The sequence below is a fragment of the Wyeomyia smithii genome, chromosome 3, assembly GCF_029784165.1.
Source record: "Wyeomyia smithii strain HCP4-BCI-WySm-NY-G18 chromosome 3, ASM2978416v1, whole genome shotgun sequence".
Lineage (NCBI taxonomy): Eukaryota > Metazoa > Arthropoda > Insecta > Diptera > Culicidae > Wyeomyia > Wyeomyia smithii.
Genome location: NC_073696.1, coordinates 262351745 through 262370870, shown reverse-complemented (window position 1 = coordinate 262370870; position 19126 = coordinate 262351745). Strand labels below are relative to the sequence as shown.

The 19126-nt window shown below is 39.1% G+C and overlaps 1 protein-coding gene across 12 annotated transcripts in view; it reads right to left on the bottom strand.

Moving 5' to 3' along the window:
* LOC129730157 (uncharacterized) overlaps positions 1–1821 on the bottom strand; it is a 39007-nt gene extending 37186 nt beyond the window's left edge. Inside the window, exons 1-2 of one of the 12 annotated variants that reach the window (XM_055689252.1) lie at positions 717–1821; positions 381–641 (exon numbers count right to left, since the gene is read on the bottom strand). The gene's annotated coding sequence lies outside the window, so the exon portion shown is untranslated. Of the gene's footprint in view, positions 1–380 lie in introns of all 12 variants that reach the window. The other 11 variants (XM_055689253.1, XM_055689263.1, XM_055689254.1 and 8 more) reach the window with 11 other exon arrangements.
* Positions 1822–19126: the final 17305 nt, after the last annotated feature.

Below are 19126 nucleotides of genomic sequence, written 5' to 3'. Positions count from 1 at the left end.
AAATTAAATTAGGTAGTCAGTTTTCACGATTGATTTTTGAGGAGGAGTCTGAATAACCATAAAAAGAAAAAAAAAAATGGCAAATGCTTATTCAGTGCCTTAAATTATGAATTGCCACTGCAATAGTAGTTATTTTCTCACAGTGGTTTGACGAAAAAATTCTTCAATAATGAAGCTTCTCCACTAAGATCATAATCGAAGGAGACGCATATTAATTATGAAAAATTTATCTACATGTTCACCAATACAGTATTTTCAAATATGCCCCACAAACACAGTTTTCCATGTAAACATAAAAAATACAACGTGAAGTAATCTCGATTGCAAATGTGTACACAGCAGAATTCATGGAAAAAGTAAAACTACTCTTCGAATCACACCTTTCCTTTCAGTTGTTCTGCTTTACGGCGTACTTTTCGTTATTACCGAACTTACATTGCTTCCTTTTTCAACTTTTTTCTTGAAACTATACGTTCATTTGGATTATTTCAACAACACAAAAATCGCCTTCTACTGCAGAGCATAATTTTAGATGTGATTCTTTTTTTCACTTTCAGTAGCTAGTAGAGAATCATAAAATAAAATATGCACTGACGAACAGATAATCACTTTTCAACACCAATACGTTAAGCCGGAGAGAACTCAAAAGTAAACAAATTAGTATTTTTTCCTCGTAAAAGAACGCTGCGAGTTGGTTGAACTGAGTGAATATTTACCCTGAACCATTTCTGAAACGCCTAATTATTCACATCAAATCCACACTTTCGGTGCAAAATTTTTTGCCGATTGCACCCGGTTTCAACGATCGGGTCTCAAAAGAATCACCGCAGGTGGGTGGTGTAAAATTACTCGACTTTCCGAGAATTTCTTCCACAATTTACACCTTCATGCGTTGCAGCAAACTTTTCACTAACACAACGCTAGAGCGTGGACAGAGGCAAACGATGTGCCACCTGTGTATGTTACTGGATCCGCCGTTACGTACCATCGCACACCGTGCGTGCGTGCGTTCGTGCCTGAATGTCTCTACTTTGTAGAGGCGATTCGCCTTACATCATGACGATGACACTGACGACGAAGCGACCTGGTGACGTACATATCGAATTTCGAAGTGCACGATTGTACGATTTTTACACGTTTTCACGATTAGCGGGTGGTTTTTCACTCGCCCAACCACTCACTCACCAGCACTACTAACTGCACCTCACAGAGACTTGCGCAAGTGCAGAATATTTACTCCTGCGTCCCACACTCGATCTCACAATTTCTCACTCTCTTTTCGGTTTTCCTTCACTGATTATCCACTGACTGAGCCACCCGATTTTCTTCTTTCTTTTAGTCGTTTTCAGCGACGGAGGACGGAGTTCAAAAAGGAAAAATATTTTTAACCCACTATGACTTGGTTCGTTTTATTTTTCCTTCTGCTCTTCACTGTGATCAACGACAAAAAAATGATCTAATTTTCAGCCACTAATTCATTTTTCGCCCACACCTCTTTTCCACCACGACGACGATTTTCCGCTCATCACGTAGCAATGGTGCAAATTTCACCTTTTCGCATGCACCTAGAGCACTAACTGCAGCCCTTCCAGTGTGGTTCCTTGATCACTTCCGCCCTCCGTCACAGTTGCTACCAGTATCCTTTCAGCCGGATCAATTAGTGGCACACCAATTAAGTAACCACTAACTTTGCCAAACTGAGGCAAAATAGTTTACGCCTCAGTAGGAATCTTTTCTTCTTCGCCACGATTTTCCACACCGTTGGAACCACACGCAGATTTTTCTGTCGAATTTGGCTCCGAAAAGAGAGACGAGTTACGAAAAACTGACACGGAAAAATCTCGTACGCACCGTTCTGGTCCCGAAATGCATCTCAGGTCGGACAAACCGCACTTACGCATGCGCACTCCACCTGGATGGCACTCACTGGGCGCCTAGATGCAAACCACCAGCATGCCAACGAGCCGGGAAGTGTTGCCAACTGTTCCCTGTTCCATTGGTTGGTCCACTACACAGCAACGACGTGGGTTGATGTGGCCTATTTTTAACTCCAAACACCAGCGCAGTGTGTCGTATCGTGCGGTGTCACTTCTGAAAGTCCACCGTTCCAGGGATTGTGTTTTACGATTTGACCACGGTAACGTGATTTAAAGTCATGATTGTGAGTTGCAGACAAAAATAACGAGTTAATTATTGACAATAGTGGAGCGGAGCGGATTGTGGGTTTCCGTCTCCTCGTTCTAGGCGGTTTCTCTTCCTAATTTGTGTGTTTTATCTCCTTTGAAACGATCGCAACCCGTTGTGTTTGAAGACCGCGGTGAGGATGTAGTTAATCGTTATTATCACCACATTGAAGGCCACCTGTTGGGAATAACTCTCATACTTTGTCAAACATAAGCAGCGCGATCGGTTTTAGCATTGCAGTATGGAATGTTTTATGTAATGTTCTATGGAAAGCTGAATGTTTATTATGTTATATACAGGTCGCACTCGATTATCCGGAGACTCGTTTATCCGGGGCTAGATTATCCGGAGAAAATCGTTCGACTATCCGGAGTATTTTTTTCTGTATTTCTACAACGTACGATTATCTTCCGGGCATTGGGAGGCTCGAAGTTGTTCAAAAATATTACGGTACGAGCCCGTTCTTTTTGGCAGTTTCCTCGTTATTCCTTCAACCAATTCTTACTCAACAACCAAGGTATAATAGTTTTCGTAGCCGATGAGGACAATCGCTATTGGTCAACCGGTTTCGGATCTACGGCCGTAACATATTCCTGTAATATAATGGCCATGATCAAAGCAGTACTTAAAACCACAAGTAGGTCTGTTCCGGTTGTGCTTTGAATACTCCCGGATTATTCAACCAAAACTCATCAATCGAAATCATGAACGACGTGAATCCACAAAGTAGTCCAGCAGTGGCCATATCGAACGTCTAGGTCGTTATAGGTCACTCAAGATATAGAAAAAATCATGAGTGTTGTCAAATTTAACAGGGTCTGTATATGTACCACCTCAATTCTTCTTAATATTTAAGATAATAAAATTACGTATGCATGTATAACAAACACCGACAAACCGTCTAAAGACAATTTTTAATTTTTGTCGTCTGCACATGTACATATAGTGTACAATACATTATAATAAAAAACTCACTGTTCTAGATGAGAAATATCAATTTAAAAACAAAACGAGATACAAATTTAAAAACAAAAAATGGCTAAATTATTCGGAGAGTTCGATTATCCGGAGCGAAATGTTTTTCAAAACTCCGGAAATCGAGTCCAACTTGTACAATCAAACGATTGCTAAAAGGTCTTCAGTCACAAGTTTTAAAAACTGCTGATAGCTGGTTTCAAATAAAACATCAGCTGAAAATGCATTTTCTAAGTGAAACGGAAATATTACCTACTTCCCAGTTGCCTAGTCTAGTTGCTTCGTTTAGGTTTTTAGCTAGGCAGTCATGCGGCATTCGTATGACATTCCTAGCTTATTCCAGGTGGCTCTTCCTGCAAAGCGCTTGTCAAAGCGGACTCTGTAACCTTGAGGTTACGAGCTCCCCATTCTTTTTATTCTTTTTTTTTTGTTAGGGAATTAGAATTACGTTGTCCATTGATGTGAACGTTTGTAATAAAATAAATAAATTTATCCAGTTGACCTATTCTTTGTGTGAGGTTTTAAACATCTTAGAGATATTTTAAGGAAAAAATATATTTCAAGAAAAAAATCAAGAAACTGAAATTAATTTGAAACTCTCCCATGCAGAATACTATAATTTATAAAATTGAATTTTTTTTTCAATTTTGTATACAAATTTACCGAGGACTTTTAAACATTTTGTGAATTGTTTCTCTTGGTTTACAGGGTGCGGCAGGATGAAAAGCGAAAATGTGTGGTACTACTTCAAATGTCATTTTCAACTACTTTAAGCTGTAATATCAAAATTTTCGAGCTCAGATATCTTTGTTAAGTTCTTTCAAACACATGAATTCAATGTGTTCTTCTTTAATATCGATGACATTCTTAAGACAACGCCGAAGGAAGGGCATGCCTTTTGAACGCAGTTCTCCGATATCGACAACCTCGTGCGCGCTATAACAAATTTCATAAATTAGAATATTATGCTGGTTTGTGCCACAACCTACGTCCAAATTGAATAAAAAATATAACTTTCCACGGAATAAATCCGCAAATTTCTTCAAGGATATGAACCAGTTTGTGAGGCTGTAAGACAAAGCATCGATGCTGAACAGCTTTTCGTCATAGAACAACATTGTAATTTTTTCCTTCAACAGAAAAAAGACTCTTTTCGAAAGAGTTACTCGTAGTTTCTTTAGCCGCTACATAATAAAGCGGTATTTCATTCTAGCTCTGGAAGATCTGGAAATTCTTCTATGATGATTCCTCGCATCGATTTTACAGTTATGTTTGCTTCTTTGCAAGTTTCCTGATGTAACGCACCGGATTGCGAACAATCTTTGTGCGGACCAACTTGCTCACGTTTAGCGTACGTATAAACCACGGACCTCTGCTTAGATGATGATTTTTGATGGGATAAACTGTGTCCAAATGACATTCTATCACTTTGGAAACCTGATTCAGCGTCTTCTAGGCGAGCAACAAACTCGTAATATTTTCTTTGGCGTTCATTTTTTCAAATATAGTCAGGTTTTTTAGGCGGTTTTTTTCATACGCGGATTTTTTTACGTTTTTCTTTACGCGGATTTTTCAATTAACGCGGTTTTTTTACGCGGATTTTTGAATTAACGCGTTTTTTACGCGATACCGCGCTAATTCAAAAAAAAATCGCGAATTCTCGAACTAACGTGGGTTTGAAACCAAAAACGACCAAAGACTTAGTCAAAAAAAACCCTTCGCTCTCCGAAAGATCCGGCATTGACGGTCATGCCAGGACAATTTGAAATACTGGTTCTAGAGCGTCTCGGGTTTTTTCTAAAGCTCTTCTTGCTGGTTTATTTTACGCGGATTTTTTAATTAACGTGTTTTTACGCGGATTTTCGAATTAACGCGGTACGTGTTACCGCGTATAAAAACCTGACTGTATGCAATAAAATAATTTCGATGTTCTAATGCACTTTAAAATAAATGTAACCAAATGTTGTCGTTCTCGCCGATGACGCTAACGTCTTCAGACATTAGCATCATTGCCAAGAACGATAGCCACTGGACGGTACCGAATCAATAACGCCTGATAAACGAATTCACCATTGCTTTTACTTTGACTGCTGTCTTGGATAGCAACACAAACAAAGCAGTATTTAGTCCAATAGCAACGGATCGGATCGTTGATATTGCATTGCCAAACTTAGGTATGAACTCGTTGCCGATAATTTTCACTTCCATGGGTTGTTATTTTCCAATAGTAAATAGCAACGCCCGGTGCGGTTATTTTGTTTGTTGTGAAACCCGCTTTTGAAACAGACATTTAGCTTCTGGTGCATTTGCTCTGACACAACAAAAGACGTTAGTGAGCTGATAACGTTTGGTGACTATCGTCATCGCCGATAACGTAAATTCACAGACAAACAGACGTGCCTCTTTGAAGAAAAAACCTGAAAAATCTTCGTCCTTATTCGAAACGTTTCACTCATGCGCCACTATTTGAGCTTATTGCCTACTAACTTATTTTCGTAAAACGGTTTTTGTCTTTGCTAATGGGTGTGTACGCTTGCCTAAATCTACACCAGCTGCATTATTGACGGTTTTTGTTTTTGATAATGAATGTTCACGCTTGCTTATAGCGACACCAGCTGCACTATTGCCTACTAAGCAAAAAAAAAGCAAAGCCTTGGTGCTACATTCCGATTCGGAGCTCGACCTTCTGTTTATTATACACAGACTTCGCAGCCAACTGTTAAGTGTACAGGACAATTGCGGGGCCAGCGCTACGATCCTACTAACACTAACAGTCTCTCCCGGGCCGAGACTCGAACCTACGACAACTGGCTTGTTAGGCCAGCATTATACCCCGAGACCAGCTGGGAGGGCCTACTAAGCAAAACTTCAAAATAATCGTTATTTTTCTGGATATGAAATCGTCATCGAGTGGCACATCTGTTAGTCTGTGGTCAATGTTTGAAGACGCTATCGTCATCGTCAATAACGATAGCAGGATAGCAGACGTTATCAGTATCGGCGATGACGATTACTGACGACAATTTATAGTATAAACAACCCTGAACACAACCACATATTTCTACAGCTAGGGTTGCTCCTGCGTGAAGGATTTGAACTATTCTATTCAATATTTTGATAAGTTTAAAAAAATACCACAGATTGTGTAAACATTACTATTATAGAATGTACCCTAAGCGCCCCCAATTAGTGTTGACGATAAGCCTAAAAAAAAGCATCCTGACAAAAAACGAACAAGATTTATGTAAGTCTAGGACACAATAGCCACAGACAATTAGTTAATAAGTATAACACCACGAATTTTTACTCCATCTTTACGGGCAGTCTCATTTCTATTGAGGTACTCCGGTCGAGGGAAACGGCAAAACACTTTCCGTGTTCCCTGAGGACAATACAGGAACATTTTAAAGCTTTATCCCAAAAATCTTCTCAGATTACCTTAGTATAGGTCTCCTTTCATTGTTCCATTCAGGGCGTTGAGAAAGCGGAGCGCAACAGACAGTAATATTTATATAGACCAATTACCACAGATGAACTTTTAAAATTTTCATATCAGAGTACGCTTGTGAACTAGCAGACCTCGTGGTACAAGGGAGAATTGGGAAGGCATCATCTCCAAGGTATCCACCAAACCTTGGTTTCGGGGGTTACGCTAGTTAGTTTGGGTGTAATAGTTTGATAGATAGATAGTTTGGATGTATGCTGAATTCCGTGGCGCTAGATCCCTACTTTTGGACTCCCTCAGGGCCATCAAAGTGCCCATGTAACAATGCCAGATAATTGAACCATCGAAAAAGAAAGATACTAGATTTAGTTGAGGCTCGTAGTCGGCAGCGAGAATTTTGGGTAACTGGTGAACTGGTGAAAGATTTGTAAAGTCGATGGTAAATCAAAAGGATTTCAGTGAACGTGTAGAAATAAAACTCCTCGCAATAGACTCGAATGCTCTTTATTTTCAACGCGTCCAGTCACAACGGTTGTTGGCACAAAAGTGACGCTAACTTGTCGATTCTTATTCCTCTCAAAAAGTTTTTGGCGATAGTTATCTTCACTAGGGGAACCAAAATCAGAGACTCAAATAAGTTTTCCCATAAGCCAACGTAGGGGCGACGAACCCGGCAATTGCTCTGCCGCACTTTGACACACTTCTGCATACACTAGGGGCATCAAAGCACACAGGAATAGTTAAAATGCTATGATCTTTTTAGAGCAACTATGTTAAGCTTTAGGACAATTTGTTTTGCTTCTGTCGACCGGTGTAATAAAATTCTGTTGACCTAGAATACTCTAGAAATAAGATTTAGTAGCACCTATTGAACATTATATGTATTGTGTCGTGTGAAATAAACGTTTTATTGAAAAAAATGAGAAAAAACTGCTACTAATCGGTAATGAACTCCTGCAGTTTCCCTTGAAGATGTCATTGATCAGTGACAAAACGTCGTTGTGTACTTTGTTGAGACCGCTCAGCCGAAAAACCGTAACGCTAAAAAAGTTATTACTGCAGATCGAGTTTACCTCTGCATCTCCACGACTGTGACGGAAGGGAAGGTTTTGTGTATCACCGTGATAAATGGCGAATTTTCATACTTTTGCCATTCCCTCTATGCTTACTGCCCTTCGTTACAAAGCCTCCTACCTTTTCTCTTATTCTTGTCATTATTTAGATATATCGGTTTATAGAAAAGGTCTAAAAATTACATCAGTCTTTTTCAAAAGTCTAGATAATTTTTCGAGAAAATTAAGTATACAAAGTTGCAGTAAGACCTACATATCTACAAAGTTTATTTTCATTCTGAAAAGATTCTGCCAATATCTGATCGGCTTGATTCACAGAGCTTTTCTTCATTTTATCGGCATTGTTTCAATTTATTATTCTATTTTATCAATGTGTCAATATCTATTTTCTTCTAAAATTTCTTTTCGGGAGCCTGCATTCAAATATCTGGTATTACTGCGTAAATTTCCCATTCAAAGTAGATATTAATGTTGTACTACACGCAAAAGTTCAAGCTTTGATCATCCAATGTGTCCTCTCAAAACACACATTCATTACTCTGGTTTAGCACAACAAATGTGTTGGTTGCATGAAGCAACAGTTGTTCAATGAACACATTGACAGAGATTAAAATCAGAATATGTATCATACACACAAAATCGTGATGATTCGGTAGACTGCCTTTTCGGGCAAACAATCAGTTTTGGGGCGCTCAAAAAATCGCTGATTACAACCGAAACAGGCAATAGCGAGCCTTGTTGCGACAGGATATACTTAGATAATTTGCTTGTCAAATTCGAGGTGGTTGTGACCACGTCCCGTTTTATCTTTAATGTTCCTTTGGTTTGCAGGATAACTCATTTAATTTTAAGGTAAAAAGACAGACTTGTACGTATCTCGTAATTTCTCTTTTCACGAGACACTTAAGATTTGTTTTATTTAGAATTTGGCCACATACAATTTTCGATTTCTCTCTTTGAAAAGTAACAGTAAACAGTGTTATCGAAACAAGGATTATTCCACCAAACTGCCCACAGTTTCGTCCCATCGAAAGATGTTGGACAATAGTCAAGTGCAAGCTGAAGAAGTATGGCAAATCAATCAAAACATCATCTGATATGGCGAAGTGGTGGAGAAAATGGCCGATACGGTTGATGTTGCCACTGTGCAGAAATTAATGGGAGGTATTCGACGAATAGTTCGAGAATCCTGCAGAACAGCAGACAAATATTTTTTCTTGTATTTTTTCCTTGAAAAACATATTTTACCAATTTTGTACGTTATTTCCTCTTGGAGAAATCGGAAATTGTGTGTGGCCTAATTCTAAATAAAACAAACCTTAAGTGTCTCGTGAAAAGGGAAATTGCATATTTGCATATTTTTTGCTTTCATTTGTTTGATTTTTTTATATTTATTAAATTGATAGTGTGTTGTAATGCTGTATTTTTTCGGTAATTTTTATATTTATATATTTGAAAAGTGCAAAAAACACTATTTTCAATGTTTATTGTTTTTGTAAATTTTTCCTATTGCTTCGTACACGGAATATCATTATTTGGCTTTATCTAGTTTTATTCTCCTTTTCTTCCTTATTTTCTTTCACTCTCTTCGTCATATATCCTCATATAGACGATACGTGACTGCATGTATTTGTGTAGATTTTTATTACAAAGGTTAGATGAAAATTAATCGCAAAACAGAGGAACACTCCTTCAACCCGCTTCTACTAATAAATTTAAAAAAAATCGGGTTTGTGATTTGAATAGATTACTTTGCAATGTTTTCGTAAAATGATAATGGTGACGGACAAAGCAAATTTTTTTTATAATACTTCATTTGTTGCTCAAACTTACTCTTAAAACATGACTGTAGCAGTCAAACGAACCATAGTTCAATTTTAAACCTGAACTAGACTACCACAACATGATCTACCACTACTCTTTCCTACTCTGTGAGAACATTCCAAGCCATGGCGTATAATTCAATTAGAAAATATCGCCAGGGGGGTACGCGGACAAAAAAAGGTTGATAACCGATATGACGATACCTTGAATAGTTTCACTATTTATACTGATCACGAAATTGAAAAAAGTACATATTTTCAAACATTGGATTTGTTTAGAACCTATCACACTTGGAAATTACTGTCGAATTTCGGTAATTTATTGTCGTTAACGGCCCCTGTGAGTACTCGGTAATGGTTTCGATAGAAGAATAATCGAAAAAACTAACTGACCGAAAACTTCGTCGAATATATTCCTTCTTTATACACCGTACAAAAAGATTATTCCACAAATGAAAAAATCGCAGGAATTTAAAGTCCCAAAAAACAGGTTTGACTGTTATTACTACTATTAAGCAAATGACCTCAAATATATTGTCATATCACATGACACCTGGACTAATGTCTGGTGGACTAATTCAAATTAATTAATACCCCCACTTAGAAATTGTCACCGTGACGGTTTATATGGTCAATTAACACGATTTTTTTATACAAAGCCTGAGAAAATTCAGCGCTCACTGATTATTTAGCACGACATTTTGGAATTCCTATACGATGATGCTGTTTGATTCTGAATCTTTCCTCCACATTTTATTATTCCAGCCGTAAATGCTTCTATGTGCATAAAAGTTTTTAAAAAGGTATGACAAAAAAGTATATTAACAATATGGTTATAAAGTCTCTAAACGATATTTTCAGAAACAGTTTATAAATAAATGGAATGGATTTTAGTCGCCCATTTTTTCCGCATGGCTCAATCTGTCTTTGGTTCTGAAATTCCATCAAGTAGTATCTGAATAAATCCGAATCTGCTCACGAGTTAACAAGACAATTTCGCACCTGAAATGGTATTGCCCAATTAAATCTGTCCCAAGACAGTGCCATTCGAAGTGTCCTCCTCCTCCCACATCCGAAACGAATTTTCACTTCAACGACGTCATTGATTCCGTCCACTTAATTACGGACTACGGTTTTCCGTGAGTGTGAATGAATGTACGCACGTATGCTTGATTTATTGTTTCTTTCTCCGTCGGGAGCAAGGTTGGCGACGACCGACGGTGACGGGGAACAAACTATTAGCGAAAGGTTCGCACGTGGACACCGTCTTTTTCAATCGAGTAAAACATTATTCTCATCTTCTTCTGTGGGTTGCCTGCCTATCGCGTTTGCGGTGAACGATAATTCGACTTTCTGACAGGAAGGTAAACATCCAGGGGAAGGAGGGACTGGGGAGTGTGAATGTGTCACTCTCATTTCACGGGAAGCTAAGGTTCATTTCAAAGTAATTATAATATCAACTCGATGCATTTCGTGTGGCGAAGCAAGGAATAAAGAACCAACCGCCGTCGTTTGCTTCAAGGTACAAGGCCTTGAGGCGGACAGCATGGTGCCATCGGTAAAGCTAGGTGAGGGTGATATGTTTTGCTTTTGTCCGGTCCCTAGCTTCGCCACTGTATCAACACTCGCCAGCAGCGGGACGGGAGTGAAAGCAGATGTGGTTTACTACCTTTCTACACGGCTGAGCGGCTTACGGCTTTGGCGGTGTGCTTACCTGCTGAGAGGATTTGTTTTGTCTATGTTTAAACCAGAAAAACCAACGCCGATAGACGATGGCGATTATGCAATTTTTCCGCTGTAATTACGGGTTTTATTCAGATAGCTTAATTATTCGAGATAATCAGTAGAATCATTCAAAGCTGTGGTGCGAATCGTTTCGATTTCTGTAATGTTGTAGTACATTCGAAACTGTAATTTGTCATTTTAAATATTCTACAACAACTTTACAGACCTATCGTCTCGTCAAAACTAGAATCGTCGGTGTCCCATTGCTCCTATGCTCGGTGCGATGCACTAACCGCCAATGTTTTTCGTCTAATTATGTGATATGTCATGCCACTGCCTGCGCTTCGCAAACTCGGTTGAGCAAAATTAATATAGAGCGCTGCTTCCTCTTCTACACTATAGCGTTACTATAGACGTACATAGTTTGAGGCTGACGACAAGCGCAAACCAGCCTACAGCAGAAGAATGGTCTGTCACTCGAATTTCATTCTGCGATTCAAGCACGATGTGAATATTAATAGCACTGCTGAAAGAACTAAATTTAATACTTTCCGCGCCGCTACAGAGTTTGCTTTTAGAGTATGTATTCGAATCAGACGACGCGACGGTTTCTAGTGCCCGCACGAGAACAAACAAATCTGCCACCCAACGATGAAGGAAGTGTGATAAATGACTTGCGATTATTTGCAGTTGCGGTTTGCTCGAGAATTGATTGGTACATATTATGTCTTCCTAATTGTTCATATTTTGTTGTCAATTAAAATTTCCTTTCAACAGTTTTCGCATGCGCCTTGCAACTTTTCTTTAATTTTCATAGTACTATCTATCCTATCATCTTTCGCGGAAAAGCGAGACTAATCACTAAGCTGAAAACGATATATTAAGTAGAAGAAAAAAGTGTCACTCTTGAAACAGTTCTAGGCCATACTAATTAATTATTCACAGGAAAAGCAACCGACTTATGCATCATTTTCACAAAAATGTGCAAGTGGGAAGTGGAGGAAAAATTCTCGCTGCATTAAGAAATTATCCCAAGGTTCTCAAAACGACAGGTGTGCATGTAGTTATGTGTGAAACTAGCTTCAGCATATTACTACTGTTCAGCGTGCCGCACGGAAATCCCTCACCGGCTGAACGCAGATTCGTTTGACTAATGAGACAACAATGTGTATGTGGGTAACGTGCCACACACGCTTATTACCACTGCAGATTATTATGACCACCAGCTCAGGAGTCCTCAGGTTCCCCCGTACCTTCCATAGCGAGCGCGCAGTTGCACCGCGCCACCAACCGACCGTGAGTTGCGTTGGATGACCCGAGGGACAGATTATGACGAGCATGCATCATTTTGCTAATTAAAAGAGCTTTAGCGCAGAATAAAAACGCTCCGCCAATTTCATAATAATCCAATATTTTTGTTGCGGAATTTTTGGGGATTCACAAGTTGAACAAACAAAATCTTGAGATGAATATATTTAGCCGAAAGAGTTGCAACTTTTTCGCTGCTCCTAGATTAGACGTTCATTACAAACACAGTTCTATATTTTCAACACTTATCTATGCCATTTTTGACATTTCCAATTTCAGTTTGTTTCTTTCTTTTAACGCAATATTATAGGTAGTAAAATTTATTCTCTATGAATGATATGTATTTCTTCTTTTCTTAGTCTTTCACCTACATGGTCTTTACTACTTTGCAGTAGATATAACCTGTCGTCTTAAGGGTTTCACCAACTGCAGCCGTAAAAATTAAATATCATATAAATGCACAAATTATTACAAACACCTTTCAATGAGGCCAACCGCGGCGCAAAAAAAATCGGCTTTTATTCGCCGATTGTAAACTTGACATTTGCACAAACGAGGAGCTAGTTACCTACCTGTACCTTACAACCGTATACAAATAATAGTCATTCCATTAAATTAGCCGTGAAAACTAGCAGTAAATTTGCTGTGAAATGGGATTTTGACGGGCTGAGTTTTGTCGGCTCGCTTCAGAGTTATTGCCTGTCTGTGCTTGACAAGGTGGACCAATATCCCCGGTGGCCCAGAAATTTGGGGGTACATATTATTTGTTTGCCCTTTGCCGATTTCACACATTGTGCAACCAGCTGATTACGCTAATTCGAAGACGATAATTTTGTAACAAGTTTTGAGTGCTTGGTTTCAGCAGACAATGTAAGAGGCACTTTGGTTTCCTTTCGCTTGGTTACTGGTTATGGCATGAATAATTATCCAAACTCGCAATGCAACATCTTGCTTGATGTGCAGAGGTCATATTAACCCCGTATAGCCAGCTTAATAGTAAAATATTAGGGCCATCAGAACTTCGCTCTGCGCTTTCCGGTGTGATTTACGCAAATGGCCGAACCATTTGTTTATGTCTCTCGACGAGTCACGTTTGTTGGTTTACTTATGCTTATGTCATCGAATTTTTATTCCTATTCCGTGTGGTTTTAAAGCCCCCACTTGCTTGGGCGATTTTTTGCACTCTGTAGTAGCAAATTACCTCAATGGGCGGCATTAAAATCGTCGCCATCGGGGATAGACGGTCTGTTTTTTTCTCGATCACCATCTATCTCTACTGATACCTACTGCGAAATGCGGTTCAGAAAAAATTGATTGTTATTTGTGCGGCTCTTTAACTGTCCGAGTGAAAGAGAAGTGACAGTTTTATGAACATGCAAGCTGAAGGCCAACTGTTGTTACTGCATAATGCCCGCCGCGAGCGCAACCCAGTGAGCGGTCAAGAGGTCATTAGAGCGAATTTGCCGAAATCCGGCTCAGATGTTGGAGTATTGTACTTGTATGAAAAATACAAAAAAGAGGGTAGAGATAAAGATAGACAAAGATAGTCATTTGCAAACAGGCACGATTTATAACTATTCAACAAATTATTCACAAACTGTGTGATGTTTTTCTATTACAGATTTAGCCTTGATTCCTATTTTCCTCTCTGGTAACACTATGTAACTTGACATTTTTTCGACTTATTTTCAATTTTTTTTCACAATGTTTTGATCAGTGCCTTAGAATAATGAGTGCCATGAGTAGATGAATTGAATTAATCTCAGTGTCAGCACATTTATTCTCTGATGCAACTCAGTAACCTATGTTCATTGCGACGATGCATGAATATCGTTCCTCATATTCAATGACAGAACAGTGGAATGAATATCAAAGGCCTCGTAATGATATTCAAAGAAGCTTCGGCGATTATCAATCCAAGTAGTGCAAATCTGTTCGGAAGCTGTACACTGCCTAGTCGTCGAATAAGGTTAATTTTGATTTTCACTATTTTGATATGATTTTTATTTTTGACGATCAAAATATCAACACGAGTGTTAAAGTTTATCTTGTCGGTGTTCACCGGTTGTTTGGTATCATGAATATCAACGGTCGCATGGGTAGTATGATTATCAATATAAAGACGGCTGAAAATCGATGCTTTTGAATATCATGACAGTTAATATTCTCAGCACTGGTTTTGATTCATTCTTGTGAGCCCATCTGTTATATAGCACCAGTTGTACAGGTAATTTCTTAGTTATAACCAAACCAGTTAAACGTTCCCGGCGTTGCTCGGAACAAAAGGGTTCGAAATTCATCATCTGTTATATTTCATAGCCTCTTTAACTCACTTCAAAAATTACGTCACATTTCACATTTATAATTCAATTGCCACACCAATTATAATATAAATTTTCTTAAAACGCATAATACAATTTAATATTATGCTGTCATTTAAGACAGTTGTACACAAACCGAATGTCACCAGCTTAAACTCAGGGTGAGTACTGAAAATACCCATCTTGGGTGGTATTTGACTATTTAAGGTTATTTTTTGTGTGAAATGGATTTTAAAACATCTAGATCTGCTTCAAAATCGTTAAAAATCTGTCCACGTGAAATGTGGATGGCCCCTTAACCCATTCCCGGCGAAGAGAAATCAGATTTTACTTCAAAAAATGAGCTTTAAACTCGTATTACTGAGCCACTACATGCGCAATTGACACAAACTGTATTGCATATTGTAGATCGATCTTTTTGCTAACCGTACTTAATAGTTTTGTTGTTCAAAACTGCAAGTAGAATTGTTAAGCTACAAACAAAGTTTAGATGACAGGTGATGCCATACGCAATGCCATATCACCCGCCGTAAACGGATAATTATTGAACTCAAACTTAATGAACGACCGCACATTTCGTAGTTGCTCTTCCGTGATAGATCTGAAATAGTGAATTTGCACAAAAAAACACCGCATGATGGCTAATTTCGGATTAATTTAGCATCGTCAATGCGCACCAATCCGTTCTTTTCTGGAATTTAGGCGTTAGGAAAGGGTCAAACTAGGAGGATTTGAGGGAGCCTGAGAATAAACCCATCGAACCATCCGATTCTACTAAGATTCGATCCCATGACAATTCGCTTGTCAAAGCGGACTCTATAACCTTGAGGCTACGAGAGCCGAGAGTAGACCTTCTTCCCCAGCACAGACGACGCTAAAGTATATAAACTATTTGACTTTATAGCCGATTTGTTGTTGTTATTGTTTGACTCACTCTAGCCCACAAAGATACGCCTATCGTAATTTTAACCACAGTAAACTTAGCTCCTTTTTCTATATGCCTTGTTCAGACTACGCCGGCCGCATATCACCTGATATCACCGGATGATATCGGATATCACCTCGGGTGTTCGCACTACAGTGAGATGATATGGTTTGACATTTGAAGTGGTAGTTGAAGTGAGAAGAAAACAAAAACAGGTCAAAGCAAAAACAAGACAACAAGAGCAAGACAATTGTAATAGAAATGTCAGGTAGCTGGCTCGCCAACTCGAACTCTCGAACTCTCATATGCAATTGAACCAACTCGAACTCTCATATGCAATTGTGCGGGACGACAGAAACAAAAATACATCCTTTCTTCTTTTTCGCATGCAACGCGAATTGCGAAATTTGTAGTGTTGCGTCAAACGTCTTTTGACCGTGTTGCCAACTGCTGCAAATCTGGTTTTTATTGGTTTTCTAACGTGATGTTCGCGATATCATGTAGCCGAGGTGATATCCGATGACAGCTCGATTGTTTGGGATATCAGTTAATATGGATGGTGATATGGCCTCGATATCACGAATCGCCTGAAATAAGTGATAAGCGGTGCAATGTGAACGGGGTATAAGTGTTTATTCTTCGACCGCGGCCGGTGCAGCTATCGAAAATGTTTTACTTTGCTTGGCACTTACTAGTCTTCCGAACTGCTTCTGATGAAATCTTGACATAAAAAGTAGCATGCAGGAATTCATCTCGTTCATTTCGTCCAGGTTTCAATTTCAGGTCGCGTTGGTACTTGAGCACCCGTCTATCTTGCGGCTGTTATGGAGTTTTTGATAGCTGCAGTAGTACTGGAAATGACAGCAAATTCTGCCAAAGATAACGAGAGAATATGAATCATCGGCGAACGGCAAACCGAAATCACGACGAATCGGACAAATTTGCCGGTGTTGTTACTACTGTGAAACACGATGGAACCTTTTGGCGCTCCAAAATTATACAATTGAAGTAGTTGAGATTTTTAACCATTGGAATAAATGAAAAATTGCACATATCATAATTTGCAAATTAAGAAATAACTTAGCATTACTTCAAGAACGTATTTCTGGCCCTGAGAAGGGACGATTGTGGTTTGTGCTTAGCAGTATGAATGAACCAATTTACTTGGAGCTAGTGTATTTCATAAAACCTTAGTTTATTCGCACATAACTCCCCTAATGACGAGGTTTCTTTTTGTAGTTGTCACCTTTGGTAATGTTATTTTTGTGCTTTGACAGATTTCATGAATGCTTTGCCGCTTGTCTTCGGTGCCATCACAACGGTACGTTTAATGAAAGGTACTTACTGTTTATACTGACAAGCAGTGTGCAGGGCAGTCCGTCTCCTTTTTCAAATTCCTTCTTTCTACCACTTATGCCACACCGCTTTCGTTGTGGTGTTAGTCCACTCCGCTGGTTCTAGAAAATTAACACGATATTTTGTTTCAACGCATTTGTTCATCGTCACATAGCTATTCCCTTCAACCGAAACCGAAAATTACATTGTCTGTAACATTTCACTTTGACATTGTAATAACTGCCGATCTGGCGGCTGCAAATATAGAGCTCTCTGGCACGCAACAGTATAAGGCCTTTACCATAGTAGACCGAAAAGCGGCGCGAACCGTTTCGCCCGGCCGCAGGTTAATGTACAGCCGTTAGTAGAGCTTGAGGGTGGGGCAAGGTGATCGATTTTTTTTTTTCTCTGTTTGGACTCATCACTGCGACCAGAGACATTTGATCTATTGTGATATTGTCCAGGTGTTTTCTGTATTCCGCACTTCATATTATTGGTCAGTATCACTATTGAAATGAATGATACGCTTTTTTATTCATATCCGTGCTTGTGTGTGAGATTTTAGCCTTCCGTTTCAAGCTTACTGCTCTACAATACCGAGCCTCTTTCTATCCTACCAATATCGCCAAATTATAATTCCCTGGAGTGAGACTTCACCTATCGATCCTCTCTGGCCAGGTTGATTCTAAGAGGGACTTATTATGTCAAGAGGAAAGAGTCTTATCGAAACCTCGTTGCCCGTGCCAATATCGTCAATTACAATTCCCTGTAGAGGATAAATATTCCTATGATCAGTTTTATTATAAGAAGGACGAAATTTCGTTCCTCCTACCATCACCGCGCCACAATTACAATTTCCTGAAGAGGCATTTAGTGCTTTACCTCTGGTTAGTCTTATATATAAAATAGAGATACATATGTGCGACCGCTCATTACTTTACAACGGAGCGTCTGATTTGAGCTGGCTTTGTTTTGTTCTGTTCGTCTTTGTCCAAAGCAAAATGTTACGGCGTGAAAACTAGGAAAATTCAAAGGAAAGTGGTAAAATGCACGAAATTAGAATTTCCATACAACGAAGAAATGAGATCGCAGAAGGCGCAATGAACAACAACAATATGACAGCAATTTAAAACAGGTGACACTCGACAGTTATTTTGAAATCATCCTTTAAAACTACCACCGAAAATTAAATACAAATAGAAGTACGCTCGACTGGTGGCTACCGTCACGGTGATCGGTTGAAATGTCTAAACATATAAAAATGCAGCTCTGTCTGTCTGATTCATATAGGCTTGGAAACTCCGTGCTCTGGAAGGGAAGGCAGGTCTCCCATACAAATAAAACAGATATTTCAACCAGGTTTTCTGGAAAACAGCCTACAATGATCGGGTCGATGCACAGGAGCCAAAACTCGACTCCAGACGCCATTTTTAAGTTTAAGATGTTAACTTCCGGTTTCTAATATGGGCATTTCCGGAATCGTAATGGTGCACACAAGGTATAAATCGATCACAGACACCATTTTGAATTCTAAGATGGTGATTTTCGGTGTCTGGGAAACTGCCAAAAATGACCAAATACCACCAAATATGGGTGTTTCTTTAACCAGATTAGTCCCAAGTACTTAACCTTGTCGGACCAACTTAAAATAACCCCATTCATCTTGACAACGTGATTATTGTTTGGCTTGAGGAAAGAAGCCCTAGGCTTATGCGGAAAAATTATCATTTGAGTTTTAGAAGCATTGGGAGAGATTTTCCACTTTTGCAAGTAGGAAGAAAAAATATCTAAACTTTTCTGCAATCGACTGCATATGACACGAAGACTTTTTCCTTTTACGGAAATGCTTGTGTCATCGCAGAACAATGACTTTGTGCATCCTGGAGGCAAATCAGGAAGATCTGAAGTGAATATGTTGTACAGGACTGGACCCAAGACTGAACCTTGAGGTACACCTGCTCTGACAGGAAATCTATCAGATTTTGAATTCTGATAGACAACCTGCAGAGTTC